This window comes from Ixodes scapularis, unplaced genomic scaffold (genome assembly GCF_016920785.2).
Source record: "Ixodes scapularis isolate PalLabHiFi unplaced genomic scaffold, ASM1692078v2 PGA_scaffold5__190_contigs__length_132052651, whole genome shotgun sequence".
Taxonomy (NCBI): domain Eukaryota; kingdom Metazoa; phylum Arthropoda; class Arachnida; order Ixodida; family Ixodidae; genus Ixodes; species Ixodes scapularis.
Window position 1 is genome coordinate 124,646,335 of NW_024609880.1, and position 17,854 is coordinate 124,664,188.

The following is a 17,854-nucleotide window of genomic DNA, read 5'->3' on the forward strand; positions in this document are numbered from 1 at the left end:
GAAAAAACGGGTCAAGCTGCATTGTCATTTCTAAGGACGGAGCAGCCTTCATTTACAGGAATACGGGCGTGGTGGCTCACTGTTCTACTGTCGTCCTAGTTGCGGTCTAGCAACTTTAAAAGCTTCCTCATAACACACCACTCTCCTCTCTTTTGGAGGGAGCGCTGCATTACCAACGCGTGAAGGCTAGACAGAACACAATGATAGCTATAGACTAGTGTCTGGTCTGTTCCATGGGCGCCGCCATGTTTGTTTATGCTGACTCAATGACACAGTAATGAAAGGAGGGGGGGGGGGGGCTGCGCTTTTAGCAAGACATGTTTTTCTTTTTAGACCTTTATAGTCACGGAGCTCCAAGAATGACACCAATGCCAAGAGTGCTGTAAAGAGCAAAAACCTCGTTTTATGCGCAGCTCCTCTCTTCGTAAGAGCCTGCGCTTGAGATTATGATTTCCTATTTTTATCGCTGGGGGCTGGGATTTCGGAATCTGGTCTATATGCAACCTGCAATGCTCTTTGGTTTGGCGCTATCAGCTGCATTGTGAACAATGCAGCTGCAGCTACCAGGGGGAACAATGCATGAAAATTAAGGAAATTGACAATATGAGAATAAATTATGTTTTAAAATTTTGCAAGGGATACTTGTTAGTGAGATTAGGTGGTAATTACTGAAACATGATTTATCGCCATTTTTATGAATACGAATCACCTTCCCTACTTTTCAATCCTCGGGAAGCGTCCCAAGGTCAAGCGAGACACACTTAGGTACGCACGGCCGTCCGTGTATGGTTGACGAGGCCAGAGGAATTAATGGCGTCTTCGCAAGAATTCGTCCACCGTTTCGAGGGCACGACTTTTTTTCCCTCTTGAAATGAGGGAACGAATAGAGAAATGTGCGCCTCGTCAACTAGCTCGAGACGCCCCTCTCAAAGCGCATGCGCTGATGAAGCGGGCAACTTCCCTCGATGTTAGACGAAAACTAGACTACTTCGCTTGTTTGGGGAAAGAACAAAACACAGCGACAAGCGAAACAAGAAAATATTGTAGCGTAGTCCTATCATCGGAGATCCGCGAACAAAGAAATAACGGTCGATGATAAACAAAAATCAATATAAAGTAAATTGTACGCTATAGGTTCGTGTTCAGGTGTTAAGGGTACTCTCGAAAAATATAGAGCCAATTATACAAAATTCTAAACATTGAAAGGCATCTAGCAGGCGGCGTCTAAATTTATCTCAAGATGAAAAACTGCTTCTCCGCTCGGTCTTCAGCAGGCGCTTTACGAGCCCATTAGGGCAGCCTCGAGTCTCCGCTGCTTCAACTGCACGTGTGATCGTCACGTTCTTCGAAAGAAAAACCTTGCATCTGGCGGGAGAACAAACGGGCGGCCATTCTTAATACGCAGGTGCTACGGATGACGTTCTAATAAAATACGGCAGCGAGCTGCGTCACTTCGTAACCTGGGGTCGCGCTTCGAAGAAGGATTGTGTAATTAACCCCTCCATTTATTTGATGCGAATATTTATAAATAAGGCTAGAGTTGCCATTCGCCTCGCGGTACTCCGCGTCGACATCTGATACGCATAAAGCCCTCCGGCAAGCCAAGAGCCTTCTTCGTAGACTTACCCCTGGAAGGTTAAGACACGGGGGTCCAGAAAGCACGAACCTTTCCTCCGGCAAGATGAAGTTGCTCAAGCTCATCTTGCTCGTGTGCTGCGGCTCAATCGGTAAGCAAGCTGCTAGTTTAAGTTAAAACATAACAGAAAAAAAAAGCTGTATTATTTAAAAACATTGCGACTGATAAAACTGGTTTTTTTATTATTATTATTATTTTAGTATGCTTAAATGAACCGTAAAGCGGACAAGGGAGAAAAACCACGCAAATCTCACGGATCACGCCTCTAGAGGCGCTCTGCCATATGTACCCGCATAGCACTTGGAAAGCCCAGTTGCTGCAACCTATACTTCGTTTCAGCTTCGCTCCAAGCGCGGCCGATGGCCGAAGGGCCAATCAAACAGCGAAAGAGGCACAACGTCATGGCGTGCACTCTGCAGTTGATAGGACCAGCTGGTATTCGCCGTCTCTCTGTGCGCGCTCCTCCGCCGTCTGGTCCTTTCAAGCGCGGAGACCACACCATGACGGTGCTCTTTTTGCGCTGTTCGATTGGCCCTTTGGCTCATAACATCGGCCGCGCTCGGACCGAAGCTGAGACGAAGTATAAGAACGCAGCTTGGTGAACGACAGCTGTAAATGCGCTTACACACAATCTAAAAAAAGCCCCTGTGTCTGCCTTCCCGCGCAACACTCGGAGAGCCAATCACCGCACCTTACGGAGCCAGATCAGCGAATGACGATGCCGAAACATATGTTTAGACCAAAACACGCAGTCTGAGTTGTGACATTAAGCAATGCAAGCGTGACGTTTTGCATTGCTTAATGTCACAACTCAGACTGCGTGTTTTGGTCTAAACAGATGTTTCTGCATCGTCATTCGCTGAGCTGCCTCCGTAAGTTGCACTGATTGGCTCTCCGAGTGTTGTGCGGGAAAGCAGACGCACGGGGTTTGTTTAGAGTGCAAGGCGAGTTCAGGCCCTTTCATTATTGCTTCACAGCCAATGGGAATGGGGCATCAGTCAATAAGAGAGCTTGAAAGCAAATCACGAAGCGAGAAGCCACGCCATTCGTTTCTTAAGGTGACAAGGACTATAAACGTATTTTAAGACTAAACATATCGTCAGCCACGTCACTGGTCAAGCTCCTTTCGCAGACGGCACCGATCGGCTCTACCAAGCGCTTTGCGAGAAAGCAGACGCTCTAGATTTCTCAGAGTGCAAAGGGTAATTTTCATCCCTCGTAAATGCACCATCGGCACACCTTCAGTTCATCTACAAGCTCAGCAAATAAAGAATCGTCGAAAAAACAAAGACGGAATCGTTTTGGTTTCTACACTTGCTTCTCCATGCAGCTATGACCAAGAGGCACTTCTGTACGTTGCCCCCAGAATCAGGACCCTGCCGCGCCTACGTGCCGAGCTGGTACTACGACCCCTCCACACACTCCTGCAAGGTCTTCGTGTACGGAGGCTGTGGGGGCAACGGAAACCGATTTTACACGATGCAACAGTGTCAAGAGGTCTGTTGTAAGTTACCCTCCTCCACAACGCACTCCAAACAACGCAACGGCAAGCATATTTTACCCAAGATGGCGCGGAAAACCAATGCGGAAGTTTGTCTGCTTTTTGTGCAAGGGTTGCGGTTACGTCAGGACGACATCGAGCTCCGACTGGCTTTGATTGAAGGATAGTGGGTAGACCTCAAGGCAGCTTGCTTTGAGATCGACCCGCTATCCGTCAATCAGAGCCAATCATAGCTCGGCGTCTCCGGTAGGCATCACCCGTCTGCTTCCCCCTATCGGAGAAGCAGACGAACGTACGCACCGCATATATGTTTACGTTCTCTCTCGTCCCCGGCCACGTATATGTTCACGTATCCGGTGTTCTATTACAACGTATAGAACAAGAGGGAAAATATAAATGAGGCAAAGCAAGCTTTAGTGACAGTCCCTATTAAAACGTGAGCACTTTCCGGTGGCGTGGCAAGAAAAAAAGCGATGGTTTCCCCCATACCGGAAGTTGCGAAGTTCAAGATGGCGACGCCCTTAAGAAATTCGAGGCGTGGCGCTTTCTGAAACGCTCCTTGGACAGCCATATTGCGGCATGCATTAAAAAATGAATTAGGAAGCAGGACGCGCGACAGAAGCTACGCCCTGCGTTTCTTCTGAAAAGAAAAGAGAAAAAATTTTCGCAACAAAATGAGACTTCCACTGCCGGGAACAAAACATAACTCGAGCATGCAGAACGCCTTGCTCGGTGTCATAGTGCAGGCACGTGCTCTTGCGGGAAAAACGGATTCCCTGTCCCGTCATTCGCGAAGCATGACCTTTCACTCGCTCAGAGTCCCGCCGAACGTCAAGTTTTTTTTTTTTTTTTTTTTTTTTTTTTTTTTTTTTTTTTTACGGATTTAATTGTATTTTGAGCTTCTTCGTTCACTGGGATCCTTCTATGTGTCTTCCGTGGTTGGATGTTTTCGGAATCTGCAGGAAAATGAAATCGGCGATTTTTTTGGAGTGCGGGTGAAACTCGTTTTAAAGGGTCCTTGAAAAGAAAAAAAAATAGTTTCTGATTCGAACACGCGTGTCAAAAGATAACTTTACGCGAAAAAATTTTTTTTAGATTAATATTGACGGCTCAAGGCGCGATTTAGTGGATTTAGTCGGTAATCACCTCCTTTCCACTTGTTTTCTCTCCCGGCATTTCGGGCGCGTGGAGGAGACGTGGATTGGCTTGGCCATCACGTTGAGGTGGAAAGAGTGTATGACCATACCATGATGTCATAGACTTTGCGCGCAAAATTTAAAATAAATCTCGCGCCGTCAATATTGCTTTAATTTTTTTTCGCGTAAAATTAGTTTTTTAACACGCGTGTCCCAACCAGACGGTTAAAAAAAATTATTTTAAGGGGCTTTTTAAAGGGATATCGGCAATCTCAGGGGTGGAAAAATCTTTCCACACAATAACGATAATAATAATAAACTTTTATTTTCCTTTTTTCGTTACAAAACAACGAAAAAAAGGTGGAAAAAAGGGCAAAAAGCTGCTACTGCAGCTTGACGAGGCCCTAGTTCCCATACACACATTTGCGGAAAAACAGCGGAAAATAAAAATACACTAGACCCAAAAAGTCAAATATACACCAGCACACCACTCCAATCATTACACTTAGAAAGATAACTAAAACACATATGCCACTCAGATAGAAACAGAACACATGCGTGACACTACACGGTATCATATAAATATGGGATTGTGGTAGTATGTCCGGTAACATTCGATTTGACTTGCCAAATATACACATCATTTGCTTCAAGTTCATTTAGCAAAGATGGCAGCACATACTTATATAATGTAAAACCATAATTAGTACGGGGTGTTGAAACATTCCAGGTCTCGCCATGGCGGGTAACGTATTTATGATCTAACTTGGTTAAACATGACAATGCAGAAATGAAAAAAAAGTATTGTGTTTTAAGGCTACATTTTAAGTCACCAACAACCGAAATCTGTGCAGTTGTTCAATAGGAATTACACGATGCTTGAAAAAGAGTTTCTTAGAAGGATGTAAAAAAGAAACATTTGAAACAATTCGAATAGCCCTCTTTTGGGTTGGTAGTAGTCTTGTTAAGTTTTGTTTTTTGTTTGGCCCCAAACTAAATGACAATATACATAGTGAGTATAAACCAAAGAGTAATATAAAGGCAATTTTGCACTTGTTGGAAATACATAACGGTTTCTACAATGGAGACCAATAGCTTTACTAGCGTTTGTATGGACATATTCAACGTGCGCATTCCATGGGAATGATCCATTGAAAAGTACACCCAGTGTTTTAACCGACTTTACCACTTCTAGTGTTGATGAGCCTAAGGTTATTTGAAACGAATAAAACATTTGTCTACTTCGAGGTCGAAATATCACACATTTAGTATTTTCAGAATTTATTTTTAGTCCATTTACTTTGGTCCACAAGTCAATGTTTGAAAGAATTCCTCTTGCTTTCCTTTCTATATCATCTGCTGGGCCTTTTATAAAAATAGTCGTATCATCGGCATAAGACACAAGGTTTGCATGCGGTACGCAATTTTCGATGTCATTTACGAAGACCATAAACATGAGTGGCCCGAGCACATTACCTTGAGGTACACCAGTTCTAATATTTTGAATGGTTGAAATATAGTTATTGTTATTAACGAACTGCGTACGGTACTGTAGGTATGACGTAAATAGGTCTAGAGCCGTTCCACGTATACCGTAATTTTCTAGCTTCATGAACAAATTTTTGTGATTATTTAAATCGAACGATTGGAGAAGTCAATGCATACACCCATGATGAGTTCTTTATTCTCAAAACATTCTATAATTTGTTGCTTTTGTACTAACAGTGCTGATTCAAATGAGCGATGTTTTCGGATGCCGTGCCGAGTATTAGAAAGTATTGAAAATTTTTTTAGGTAAATATAAAGTCCTTTAGGAATGATTTTCTCAAGTCCTTTAGAAAAAAAATGGATAAAAAAGGAATGGGTCTGTAGTTTTTAAACGTGTTCTTGTCCCCACCTTTAAACAAAGCGACCAGCTTAGCACACTGCATTGCTTTAGGAAAAACACCAGAAGAAAATGATAGATTAAATATATGCGTTAACACCGGTACCACTATGTCGAGAGTATGCTTAATCACTTTGATGTTAAGATCGTCTACATCTTGACTCCTGGAGTTTTTCAAGTTTATAAAAACTGCAAACACTTCATCCTCATCAGTAGGGCTCATTAAAAAAGTTTTCGAAATTACGTTTCATATAGCTGCTAGCGTCAAGCCCTTGGGGGTGTGGCTATATCACTTGATTGGCTAACAGAATAATTGTTAAATGCATTCGCCAAAGCACAGCCGGACAAATGTTCGTCTCCGCAGTTTATATTATCTAATATTTGACGCTCGTGGTGAGGGCGCAAGACCTTATTTACCCTTTCCCAGAGCATGCGCGAATTTTTATTATCTCTTGTAAAGAGGGTTGTGTAGAATGCCGACTTCGCGCGTCTTAACAAGCCAGTTAGTTGGTTACGATACCTTTTGAAGGCTCTTAGGTCTTCGGAGTCTCTTGTATTTAAAAAGCGTTAGTACATCCTGGTTTTCTTATGCACTTTGTGCAACAACTCACGTCATCCACGGCTTGCGCAATTTTTTACACGGTTTTACGGTTTTATAAGGAAAACTATCATTGTACAGCTTTTTAAATGTTCGTAAAAAAGATTCATATGTATAATTGGCATCTAATTCCAAATAAACTGTCTCCCAATATACAGCGAGTAAAGCATCTCTAAACACCTCCACTGTGACGTCAGTAACATTTCGGACTTCGAAAGTTTCTTGTAATCGGTCTTTTACCTACTGCACGAGGATTGTTAATCAACAGAAATATTGGTAAATGGTAGCTGATATCAACGCTAATAACCTCAGATATTATAGAGGATACATCAAAATTAGTGACAAAGAAATCAATTAAAGTTGACGTGGAGCCAGTGACTCTCGTTGCTTGAGTTTCAATATAGTCAAAACCATTTATATCAATCGCCTGCATGAAGCCCCGTCGCGCTGTTGTGTTTGCAAGCATGTTACCGTATTTTCCGGTCTACAAGTCGCACCGTTGTATAAGTCGCACTTCCGTATATCGAGCCATTTTTACAAAGAAGTTTATATATTAGTTGCACCTTTGTACAAGTCGCACCTCTGCATGGTTGGCGCTTTTCTTTTTACGCTGACCGGTACCGCGAGACCGGAATTTCGCATTGGTAATCAGCTGGTTCACACATACCGTACCGTTTGATGCAAGACGACGTTTAGATTAGCGAGAAATGCCTAGAGCACGGCACTCTCTGGTAGGGGCAGTTAGGTCATTCACAACTAAAGGACGCAAAATGTGCTGGCCAGCGCATGCTGAGCGAGCGAAAGTTTGATGTGCCAGAAACCTGTCAACAAAGCTTGGGCGGCCCACTAAGCCTAGCCACGGAGACGATACGAACGTATTACCCCTTACCTTGAAGTGTGATTGGAGTGAGGCAAGATACGGAACCACGACTGAATCAGGCTACGTCAACCAAACTTTTATTATCACTGCCACGCAGTCTACTCGGTAAAACCGTCGAATTCCTCGCTTTCAGAGTCATTTTGGAAGAGTGCGGCGATCACTGGATTCAACGCGATGGGCTCTTCGTCGTCGTCAGGCCCGCTGCTGTAGTCGCTTTCAGCGGCACCGCTCTCAGGTGCAGATTCAATGAGACCGGCCTTTCTGAAACCGGCGGTCACAGTCCCTACGGAGACTGAGTTTCAGGCTTCACTGATCCACTCGGCCACCTCGCCCAATGACGCGCGCCTCATGCGCCCAGTTTTCATGAAACTGTGATCGCCGCTTGTCATCCAGGCCTCCCACAAACGCCGCAGGACCGCTTTGAAGCTGCGGTTCACGGAAATGTCCAGCGGCTGCAGCATCTTCGTCATGCCACCTGGCACCAGGAATTATTACCGGGATGCAGTTCTTTGCTTTGATCTTGGTCTTGACCAAATCGGTCATGTGCGCCCTCATGCTGTCCATCACTAGAAGGCCCTTGTTCGCGTGAAAAAATCCGTCCGGTCTCTGCAAGAAGCACTTCTCCAGCCAGAGCCCCATCATCTCTGTGTCCATCCAGCCTTTCACGTTGCATTGGATGACGACTCCGGGCGGGAAACTCTTTAGGCATAGTCTTTCTCTTAAAAATAATCATGGGCGGCAATTTGGTACCATCAGCGCAACAGGCCAATACGACAGTAAAATGTGATTTCTCGTGGCCGGTCGTTTTTACACTGACAGTTTTTTCGCCCTTCTCGGCCACGGTCCTGCCCATCGGGATATCAAACGTCAGAGGGGACTTCGCCCATGTTGACAATGTGGTTAGGCCTGCCCTTCTCGGCCACGGTTTTGCCCATTGGGATATCAAACGTCAAAGGGGACTTCGTCCATGTTGACAATGTGGTTAGGCCTAACATCATGGGCTTGAATTTGTTCCTTGACGAATGCCTGGAAACTCGCCATCTTCTCCTTGAAGTCATCTGGAAGTTTCTGGTAGACTGTTGTGCGGGCTCGGATGGATAGCTGGTGCCGTCTCATGAAGCGGAAGCACCAAGACGGCCCGCCGACAAAGTCAGCCATGTTCATATCTTGTGCCAATGTTTGCGCCTTCAGCCGTACCTGCACAGTAGAAAGTCCGCTGCTCGCTGCTCGAGTATCCACGTCCGCAGGCGATCCTCTAGCTGAGGCCAGCGCGCCTTTTTGCTGCGGTCAGCCTTTTTAGAGCTCTTCATAGAACGCAGCTCGTTCGCAGCTTTCCGCCAGTCCCAGACAATTTTTTCGCTGATGTTGAAATTCCTTCCGGCAGCACGGTTGCCATTTTCAATCGCATAGTTAACTGCAGATAACTTCTGCTTCGCGGTATAACTTCTCCGCTTTACCGGTGGCGGCATGCTCAAAACTCGGTCGGGCGCGCGACGTCGAAACGAGCCTGACGTGAACGAAACGAATTAGGAACAGAGGCGATTATGGCCAGAGCGCCAGAGTGGCCAGAGGCCAGAACGGGGAAAGCAAGATAGCCAAGATGGATGGATGGATGGATGAATACCAGAGCCGTATATGTAGAGAGTTTGGTCAATGGGAGGCGCGGGCAGAGCCAGGGCGTGCGGCAGATTAGGAAAGAGGGCTTGGCATGCTCTCTTGACCAACCAGAAGCCGAAAAGAATCCCCTAGCGGTGGTAGCGAGAAACAGTTCTGAGCCGATCGATCATCGAAGGTCTTTGTTCGTATATGGTTTTAATAAGTGCGTAAGAGTGAAGTGTAGTAACTCTTTGTGGTTGAAAATAGGGTTCACGTGTTGTTTCATCATGATCATGCAGAAAGATGTAAGAAACGAATGCGCCGCTCAACTCTGTTTTGCGCGGACAGTGTGTGACCGCTCTGACGGCAGATTCCCGGCGCTCGGCGTTTGGCGTAAGGATTATGTCGATCTTTCCGCTAGTCGCACTCTTCCACCATCATTTTAGATGAGTGTGATTGAAACATCACGTGTACCATATTTTCAGCCATCGAGAGTTACTCCAATGCAGTTATCAGGTTTGTTTCTCGCGACCACCGCCAGGGTATTATTTCCGGCTTCTGGTTGGTCACATTCGAATTTCTGAAGACGCCCTGGAACACGCCCAGCCCGCTTTCGGCCAATGGTGCCGCTTCATTTGTCTCCTATACTTCCCAACGAATGGCCAAACTCTCTACATATACGGCTCTGATGAATACGGCTGAGCCCTTTGGATCGGGCGGTAGCTTACGCCACCTAGCCATTTTGTTTTACCATTTAACCTTAGAATATTTAAATGTGAAATTTATATTCACTCCGCAGTGCAAAGAAAGGGAGGCTATGAAACCCCCTTGCCATCAGTGATTAAGAAAATACCTAGTTTTCTCTCGATTTCTGCCACCATTCACTTAATCTTTGCTTGGTAATCTCTACAGTCTTGAAATCCACTCTCCCTTCGCTGTCTCTAAAACCCAATGACTTTATTAAATCTATGTTGTCTTCGGTAGGCATAGGGTGAAGCCCTTTACAGTAGAGTATCAAGTGCTCAGCCGTCTCGTCCTCCTCTCCACAAGCAGTGCACACTGTATCAATTTCCTGGTACTTCACTCTGTATGTTCTGGTTCGCAGAACACCCGTTCTTGCCTCAAACAGCAATGAGCTTCCCCTAGAATTGTCATAAATGCTTTCTTTGGCAATAACTCTTTTGTTTAATCTATAGCTTTCCAGAGCAGTCTTTGTCTGCATTCCCTCTAGCCACCGATCTCTTTCTGTGGCCTTAACTTTCTTCTTAACTGAGACTTGCTCTTCCGTATCTTCGCTATAGCCCAAAAACCTTCCTCTTAATTTCCTAGTGCGCTGTCTCCACTTTGTGTCTACACTCCTCATGTATAAATAGCTGAAAACCTTTCGTGCCCATTGCTCCCCATCCATTAGCCTCAACCTATCCTCAAATTCTACCTTGCTCACCGCTTCCCTGCTCTCAAATGACGCCCATCCCATGTCTCCTTGTACTCCCTGGTTTGGCGTTTTGCAATGCGCCCCCAAAGCCAGTCTACCTACTCCGCGCTGTTTTATTTCTAGTTTCGCATGCACTTCGGATTTCATGCATAGCACTGCGTTTCCAAAAGTCAAGCCAGGCACCATGACCCCTTTCCAAATCTCTCTCACCACCTCATACCTGTTGTAATTCCAAAGTGCTCTATTTTTCATTACAGCTGCATTTCTGTTGCCCTTACCTATTATATACTTTTCATGGTCTCTGAGATATTCTGCACCATCACATATCCATACTCCTAGATACTTGTATTTACTTGCTCTCTCAACTGTAATATTCTGTATCTTCAGCCTCTCAACTTCATCCTCGTTAAAAATCATGACTGCCGATTTTTCGCTACTGAATTCTAAACCTAATTCCTCTCCTTCCCTACCACAGATGCTCATTAATTCCTGCAACTCTGTCCTGTTGTTAGCCATTAGTACAATATCATCCGCATACATCAATCCCGGTAAGGATTGCTGAATTTTTTGGCCTAGCTTACTGTAAGAAAGGTTGAACCCAAGCCCACTCTTCTCTAGTCTATCCTCCAATCCTCTCAGATACAACATAAACAGCAAAGGCGATAACGGGCACCCCTGCCTAAGGCCTCGTCTTATCTCTATTTTCCCTGTCGCCTTTCCTTCCCATGTTATAATCACCTTGTTATCTTTGTAAATGTTCCTTAATAGTGCTGTTAGTCCTTCATCTAGGTTTAAGTTCTCCATTATGTCCCACAGGTTTCTTTGGTTCACATTGTCATAGGCACCCTTGATATCCAGAAATGCCAGCCAGAGCTGTCTGTTTTCTTTTTGCGCTATTTCTATACACTGTGTTAGAGAAAATAAGTTGTCCTCCAACCTTCTTTGTTTTCGAAACCCGTTCTGTAACTCGCCCAGTATGCCCTCGCAATCTACCCATTCCTCCAGTCTGTTCTTTATAATCTGCATTACCAACCTGTAAATAACCGGTGTCACGGTTATAGGACGATAATTCCTAATATCAGACTTATCTCCCTTTCCCTTATATATCATACTCATCCTACTAAGCCTCCATTCATCTGGAATATTTCCTTTTGTTATCATGGTACTCACTACCTCCCTTAGTTTTGCCTTAGATTTAGGACCCAAATTCTTCACCAGCTTGATAGGGATACCATCTGTGCCTGTCGACGTGCCACTAGGGACTCTTCGTTCCGCCTTTTCCCATTCTCTTTGTCCAAAATCCGCGATGTCACAAACTGGACTGCTACTTCCTTCGGTTCTCCTATCTTCCACATGTACCCGTTCCCGAAATTTCTCCTCCATCACTGCTCCTATATATTGTATCGCATCATCTCCCTCTAATTGATCTCCCTGATGCGAGAGTATAAACCTCTGTCTAGCTTGCGTTGTTTCACCGAGTGAGTTCAAGTGCTCCCAAAACTTCTTGGCAGCATTTCTATCTTTCTTACTTACATTACTCATCCATTCCTCACCCTTTCTCTGAATTTTCGCATTGATCAAACTGGATGCCTCTCGGCGACATGTTATAAAATTGTCCCACTTTCTTTTTACTTCCGTTTCGGACTCCCCACTACGCTTAGAATACCTGTGTTCTCTAGAGGCTTCCTGACGTTTTTGTATCGCTTGCTTCACTTCTTTGTCCCACCAACTTTTTGGTCTATGTCCTTGCTTCCCCTTTCGTTTACTCTTAACTTTGTTAAGAGTAAACGAAACTCTTAAAAGATATCTCTTAACAAGATATTAGGGTCCGCAGCGCCCCCTGGGGGAAACCGGAAGAACGGCACCTATGGCTGCGTAGTTACGGTGCGCCACGATAGATGGTGCAACGCGAAGACAAGCCGTTTTGACTGAAAAGTTTATATATTAGTCGCACCTTTGTATAAGACGCACCAGAAATTTTTTTTGAAAAAAACCGAGACTTGTACATTGGAAAATACGGTAATATTGTAATCACCACCGAGAAAAAGGACCATAGCAGTTCACTGTTGTAAAGTTGCCAATGATATAAAAAAAAATTAATAAACTAGGATACATTTTCGGATGGTGGGCGATACACAACGGCGAAAAGATATTCCCTGTAACGTACACACAACAGCTCATAGTCTTCAGTAACGTGGGTGAATTCAGATATCAGTTCACACTCTAACGCATTTTGTATAAGCAAAGATACCCCATCCCTTCTCTTCTCTTCACGGCAAAGCGAGTAATGCCTGTACTGTGGCAGACTAAGAACATTTGAGTCATCTTTATACCAAGTTTCTGACAGCATAACGGCATCAAAATAAAAGCCAAGACACTCAAAAGGTATACCGAGGCCATCAACTTTAGATTTCACAGACGGAGCGTTTAAGTGGAAAAACGATAAACCAAGAGGTTGCTTTGAAGCAGCAAAGTTTGGAAAGACAATGGGTGCAATACCCATTGTAAAAACGAAACACTAAGAAATATTCACCCGATAAGCTCACCTAACGTCCCAGTACCTGCAAGTCATCTTCGCATGAGATTACGTGGGCTTGCCCTCCCTCCCCCTGCCGAACAAACACTTTTCCGTTCCTGTACCAGACGAACTGATAATGTTTCGCTCTTGCCCACAACTTCACCTGCCAAAGCAGATTCCTTCCTTGCCTCATCATGTTCTCGGCAATGTACAGGTGAGCAGTGCCAGAAGTCCTGTTCAAAGCCCACTTTTTTCTCAACCAGAGCTGTCTGGTTTCTTGCCGAGCAAAGCGCACTATAATACCTTTCGTATTCCCTGGCTTAGCAGGTGCACCGCCAAGACTTTTTCTGATTTTAGCTTATCGACACCAAGTTTCGCCGCCACATCGTTTACGACACTCAAAAGGTCCTCCCTTTCCGTCTCGCACAGACTGTGAATCTCGAGATTCTGCCGTCGGCTGCGCCACTCCAGATCGTTTAGCTGCGATTTCCGCTCCTGCCCCTCATGCTCCGTCCCCGCCCTTTCAATTTGGTCAACTCGCTTTTTTAGGCCATTAATATCGTTCCCTTGGACATTTAGGCGCTTCAAGACTTCGTCGTACTGGTCAGAGAGCATCTGAACTGAATGCTCAATGCTTTCTACTGCTGTTTGCGGTGACAGCAAACTGTCAAGTCTTCGGTTCATTTCAGCGAGCAAGAGAAGTATGTAGTAATAGTGTGCATATTCAGTATACTTCGTGGCCCCACGACGTGATACATCAGTTGAATCTTTTGCGATAACACGAAGGAATGCGATTGAATACATTTTAAAAACTTCTGTGTATATACAACCTGGAAATTTCGGCGAAAGGGTGAAAAATGCTCTTTCTCCTGCCTAATATATTTCAGTAACGTTAATTTTGTGGTATAAAAACTATAATAAAAATTGCAGGAGGACACTTAAGCTGCTTACGTGTAGGAATACGAAAGCATGATACTCCCGCAAGGTGGCCTCACAGTCCACCGCACGAAGCACACAACGAGCACAGACGAAGTCCGAAGCGCACCTTTTGCACACGGCGCTCCGGCGGTGACGTCACGCTCCCCCACTGCGCAGGCGCGGCGCCCCCACCGGCCGCATGGCTTCCGTGACGAAGCATCTCCTTTGCTCTGCTTTTCTTTGTGTTTTATTTCTGATGCACGTCCACTTTGACCTTGAGCGGCGCGTGCTGGAGGACGTATTTTTATGGGCGTCTTTCGGGCACAACGCCGACACCTTTTCGTGTAATAGGACGTATAAGGCTTTCGCCGTAATAACGCCCATAATATTTCCCAGGGGCGTATATTGCTCAGTCCCAACATTCGATTGACGTTTCCTGAACGTCAACTCGACGTAAAACCTTTGAGCGTATCTATTTCTGACGTGTGTAAGTCGTTCTCCAAAGGCGCTTTCCTGTGCTTTCTCAACGTCATTTCAACTATTTCTGGAGGAATGCACCGCTGAAGTCGAAACACCGCAACGTCACAGCCTTGAACGTTCTCTAAGGTCGAAGTCCCCGTCGACTTGGACGGTACTTAGACGTCGTATTGACGTATGTGTGCTGGTTAGGACAAGCTCCCCGAATGCTTCGTAAAATATCGTAACCAGAAAAAAAAAATCTATCCTCGTCCCTATACTCTCCGCAGGGCGCCAAACGGGCCAGTCGCTGCAATTTAGAAAACGCGTGTGCAGTCAATGACGAGGGAGAAATGGCAAACCTCGACTCGGAAAGGCCACTTGCGCGGGGATAACGGGCAAGCCAAACGCGGCGTTACTTGCTATAACAACAATTTAACAAAATCTGCGCGTCACTTTCTTGGAAAGTACTTGGGAGAGTCAATCGCAGCGGTGGCGCACGGCAAGTAAAGAGTCTAAAAATAAGTTTGGACGTAAGAAACACTTTGTGTTGTGGAACTGAGCATTGTGAAAAGTGGTGCTCAGTGCAACAGCGCGGGCTATTTTTCTTTTCCTCTTTTCAGCTTCGGCATTTATTGAGACTACAGCGTCCTTCTCCGTAGATTACAGCGATTGACTGTGAATCTCCTACAATGTTCGTCACTGGCTGGAAGCGCCCCTTTGACCACTTTCACCGCGCACGCATACTACAGTGTTTAGAGGGCTGTTGGGCGTAGACCGATCTCTATAAATAGACCCACTGATTGCAATTATACTGTTCACAAGGGCAGGTGGTGCATTCATTAAATTCAGATTTTATAAATGTGGCTTCGTATAAAAAGAAGTGTGCCTAAAAAAACCTATTTCTATACACAGAGAGGAAAACGGCAAAAACCGTTAGGCTGACGTTGCTACCCACCATAAAAAAACATCAAGCAAACAAAAAATTTTAGCGGAGAAAGTAGACTAGTGCATTCACATGACATCAAATTTCCAACTAAATTTACGTAGAAAGTAAAAGATCACGTAACACGAGGTCACGTGGCATCAATCTTCCGCTAAATTTAGTGGGGAAACCTTGTTGGTCTATATGTCACGCGACGTCAGGTCGCGTGACAAATGGGCGTCCCCCTAAACACCAATTTAGCTTTCCCACTCAATTTAGCGGCAACTGCCCGGACGGATGGACGGACAAGCGGTGAAACGCGTTTCATGCTTTAAAACGTGACAGCTTCTTTCATATAAATGCTTGAAAGCAGACCTTGTATGCAGATCCCAGAGTATGTTCTACCATATGGGGAGTAGCAGCGTCAAAAGACGCTTTCTTTGTGCTTTCCTTCCTGCACTGCATCGGAAACAAAACGGGACTTTCTAATATGCATTATTATTATATTACTTTTACTGAATCCCACATTCATGAAATATTTTAGCGAGATAGATGCACCATCTAAAGATACCTTCTTGAAAAGTTTCAAGGCATATTCTTTATATGTTTATTGATAAAACAAAAATTACTCCCGAACAACGCTTAGCAACATTCGTGGAAAGTGCACAGACACCGCACGGCTGAGATAGGGGATATTGGGGGCATTGCATTACTCTCGCTCACTCGAATTGTGTCTCCGCTGACCCGCATCCTCTGTGTGCAGGGCATAGGAACATCTACAACAGCGGAAGCTGCACAGCTCTACCAGAGAAAGGATCGTGCACCGCCGACGTTAAAAAGTGGTACTTCCACCTGACAACAGGCACATGCAGGACATTTATTTATGGAGGTTGCGGAGGAAACGCCAATAACTACAGGAACCGGGAAGAATGCCAGCTTACCTGCATCCACAAAGGCAGGTTACCCATGCCGCTCAACAAGCTGATCGCGACGAAATAAAGCGCCGTCAACGGTCCGAAATTCCTAGCCCGTGTCCTTCAACCGCAGCGGTTTGCGTCTTGTTCCGACGAACTGATCGCTCAGGCGAGACATTTTACACAGCGGCAAAGAGAGCCACGGCTTCCTGGCCAGGGCTGGATTAAGGTACGTACTAAGGAGGCTTCTGCCCGGGGACCCCAACTCTCAAGGGGGGCCCAGGCTGAAGATCGCGGGGGAAAGAAATAATCCCAAGAAATATTTCGGTTAGAAAATTTATCCGTACAATTTTTACAGTCGTAGAATTCATTAGATGACTGCGTTCCCTTCGCCTTAAAATTGTAATTTACGCTAAGTGTTCACGAAATGTGACCCTTTATTGAGGGATAAAATTTAATTTACGCAGCGTTCACGGAATGTGACCCTTTATCGAGGGATAGCATTGCCCATTTCGCAATGTATAAGCCCTTCCACAGCTACAACTCGAACGATTTTCTAGCAATTAATGACACCGATCTGGCAACCGAGGCGTTTACAGCAGTTGTTAACGACGCCATAGATATTTTTGTTCCGAAACGCATTTCTCGGATTTCTATTTACCCTGATTGGTTTTCGAAAGATTTGAAGAATGGCCTAAGAAATAAAGATCATTTTCATAGACGCTTTAGGAAAACTGGCTTGAATCTCTGGTATACTAAATGTAGTATTTATCGAGCTCTCACTAAAAAATTGTATTCGCGCGATAAAAATCTACAGAACGATGATGTGGAAAGTAGTTTGCATCGTAACTCCAAAACCTTTTGGAAGTTTGCAAGGCAACAAACTCGTGATCGTGCTTAGGGCATTGCACTGCAAAGCTGTACAGATCAAAATGCTGGTTATATTTCCTCCTCTGCAGAAGTCGCAAATATTTTTGCTGACTACTTAAGCAATTGTTACACGATAGGTCCGCAGGTGGCACAGCCCAGTGACGCTCATATTAACTGCCAGGACACGTTTTCTTGTTTTAGAGTAGATAACGAAGAAATTGTAGAGGCTATCAAAGAGCTAAAGCCAAATTTATCTAGACGAGCTGATCTCATTAGAAGTTTTATTATCAAGGGTTGTGGTGACTTGATCGCACCGATTTTGAAGCATATTTTTAATCTATCGCTGGGTTCTGGTGTATTCACATTGTTATGGAAGGAAGCGGTTGTCGTCCAAATTTTAGAGGGGGGTGATGGTTCAGTTGTCTGTAATTATCGCCCTGTTTCGCTATTGTGCGGGTTTTCGAATGTGTTTAAAAAGCTGATGCATAAACGTGCCATGTTTTATTTTCGTCAAAAATTAACGGCCCTGCAGCATGGGTTCATGAAAGGTCGGTCGGTACAGACCAACTTGCGTTCCTTTTTTTAA

At 44.9% G+C, this 17,854-nt stretch overlaps 1 pseudogene; it reads right to left on the bottom strand.

The window, feature by feature from the left end:
• Positions 1-7,641: 7,641 nt before the first annotated feature.
• On the bottom strand, positions 7,642-9,105 carry LOC120836614 (annotated as a pseudogene).
• Between the last annotated feature and the right edge of the window lie 8,749 nt (positions 9,106-17,854).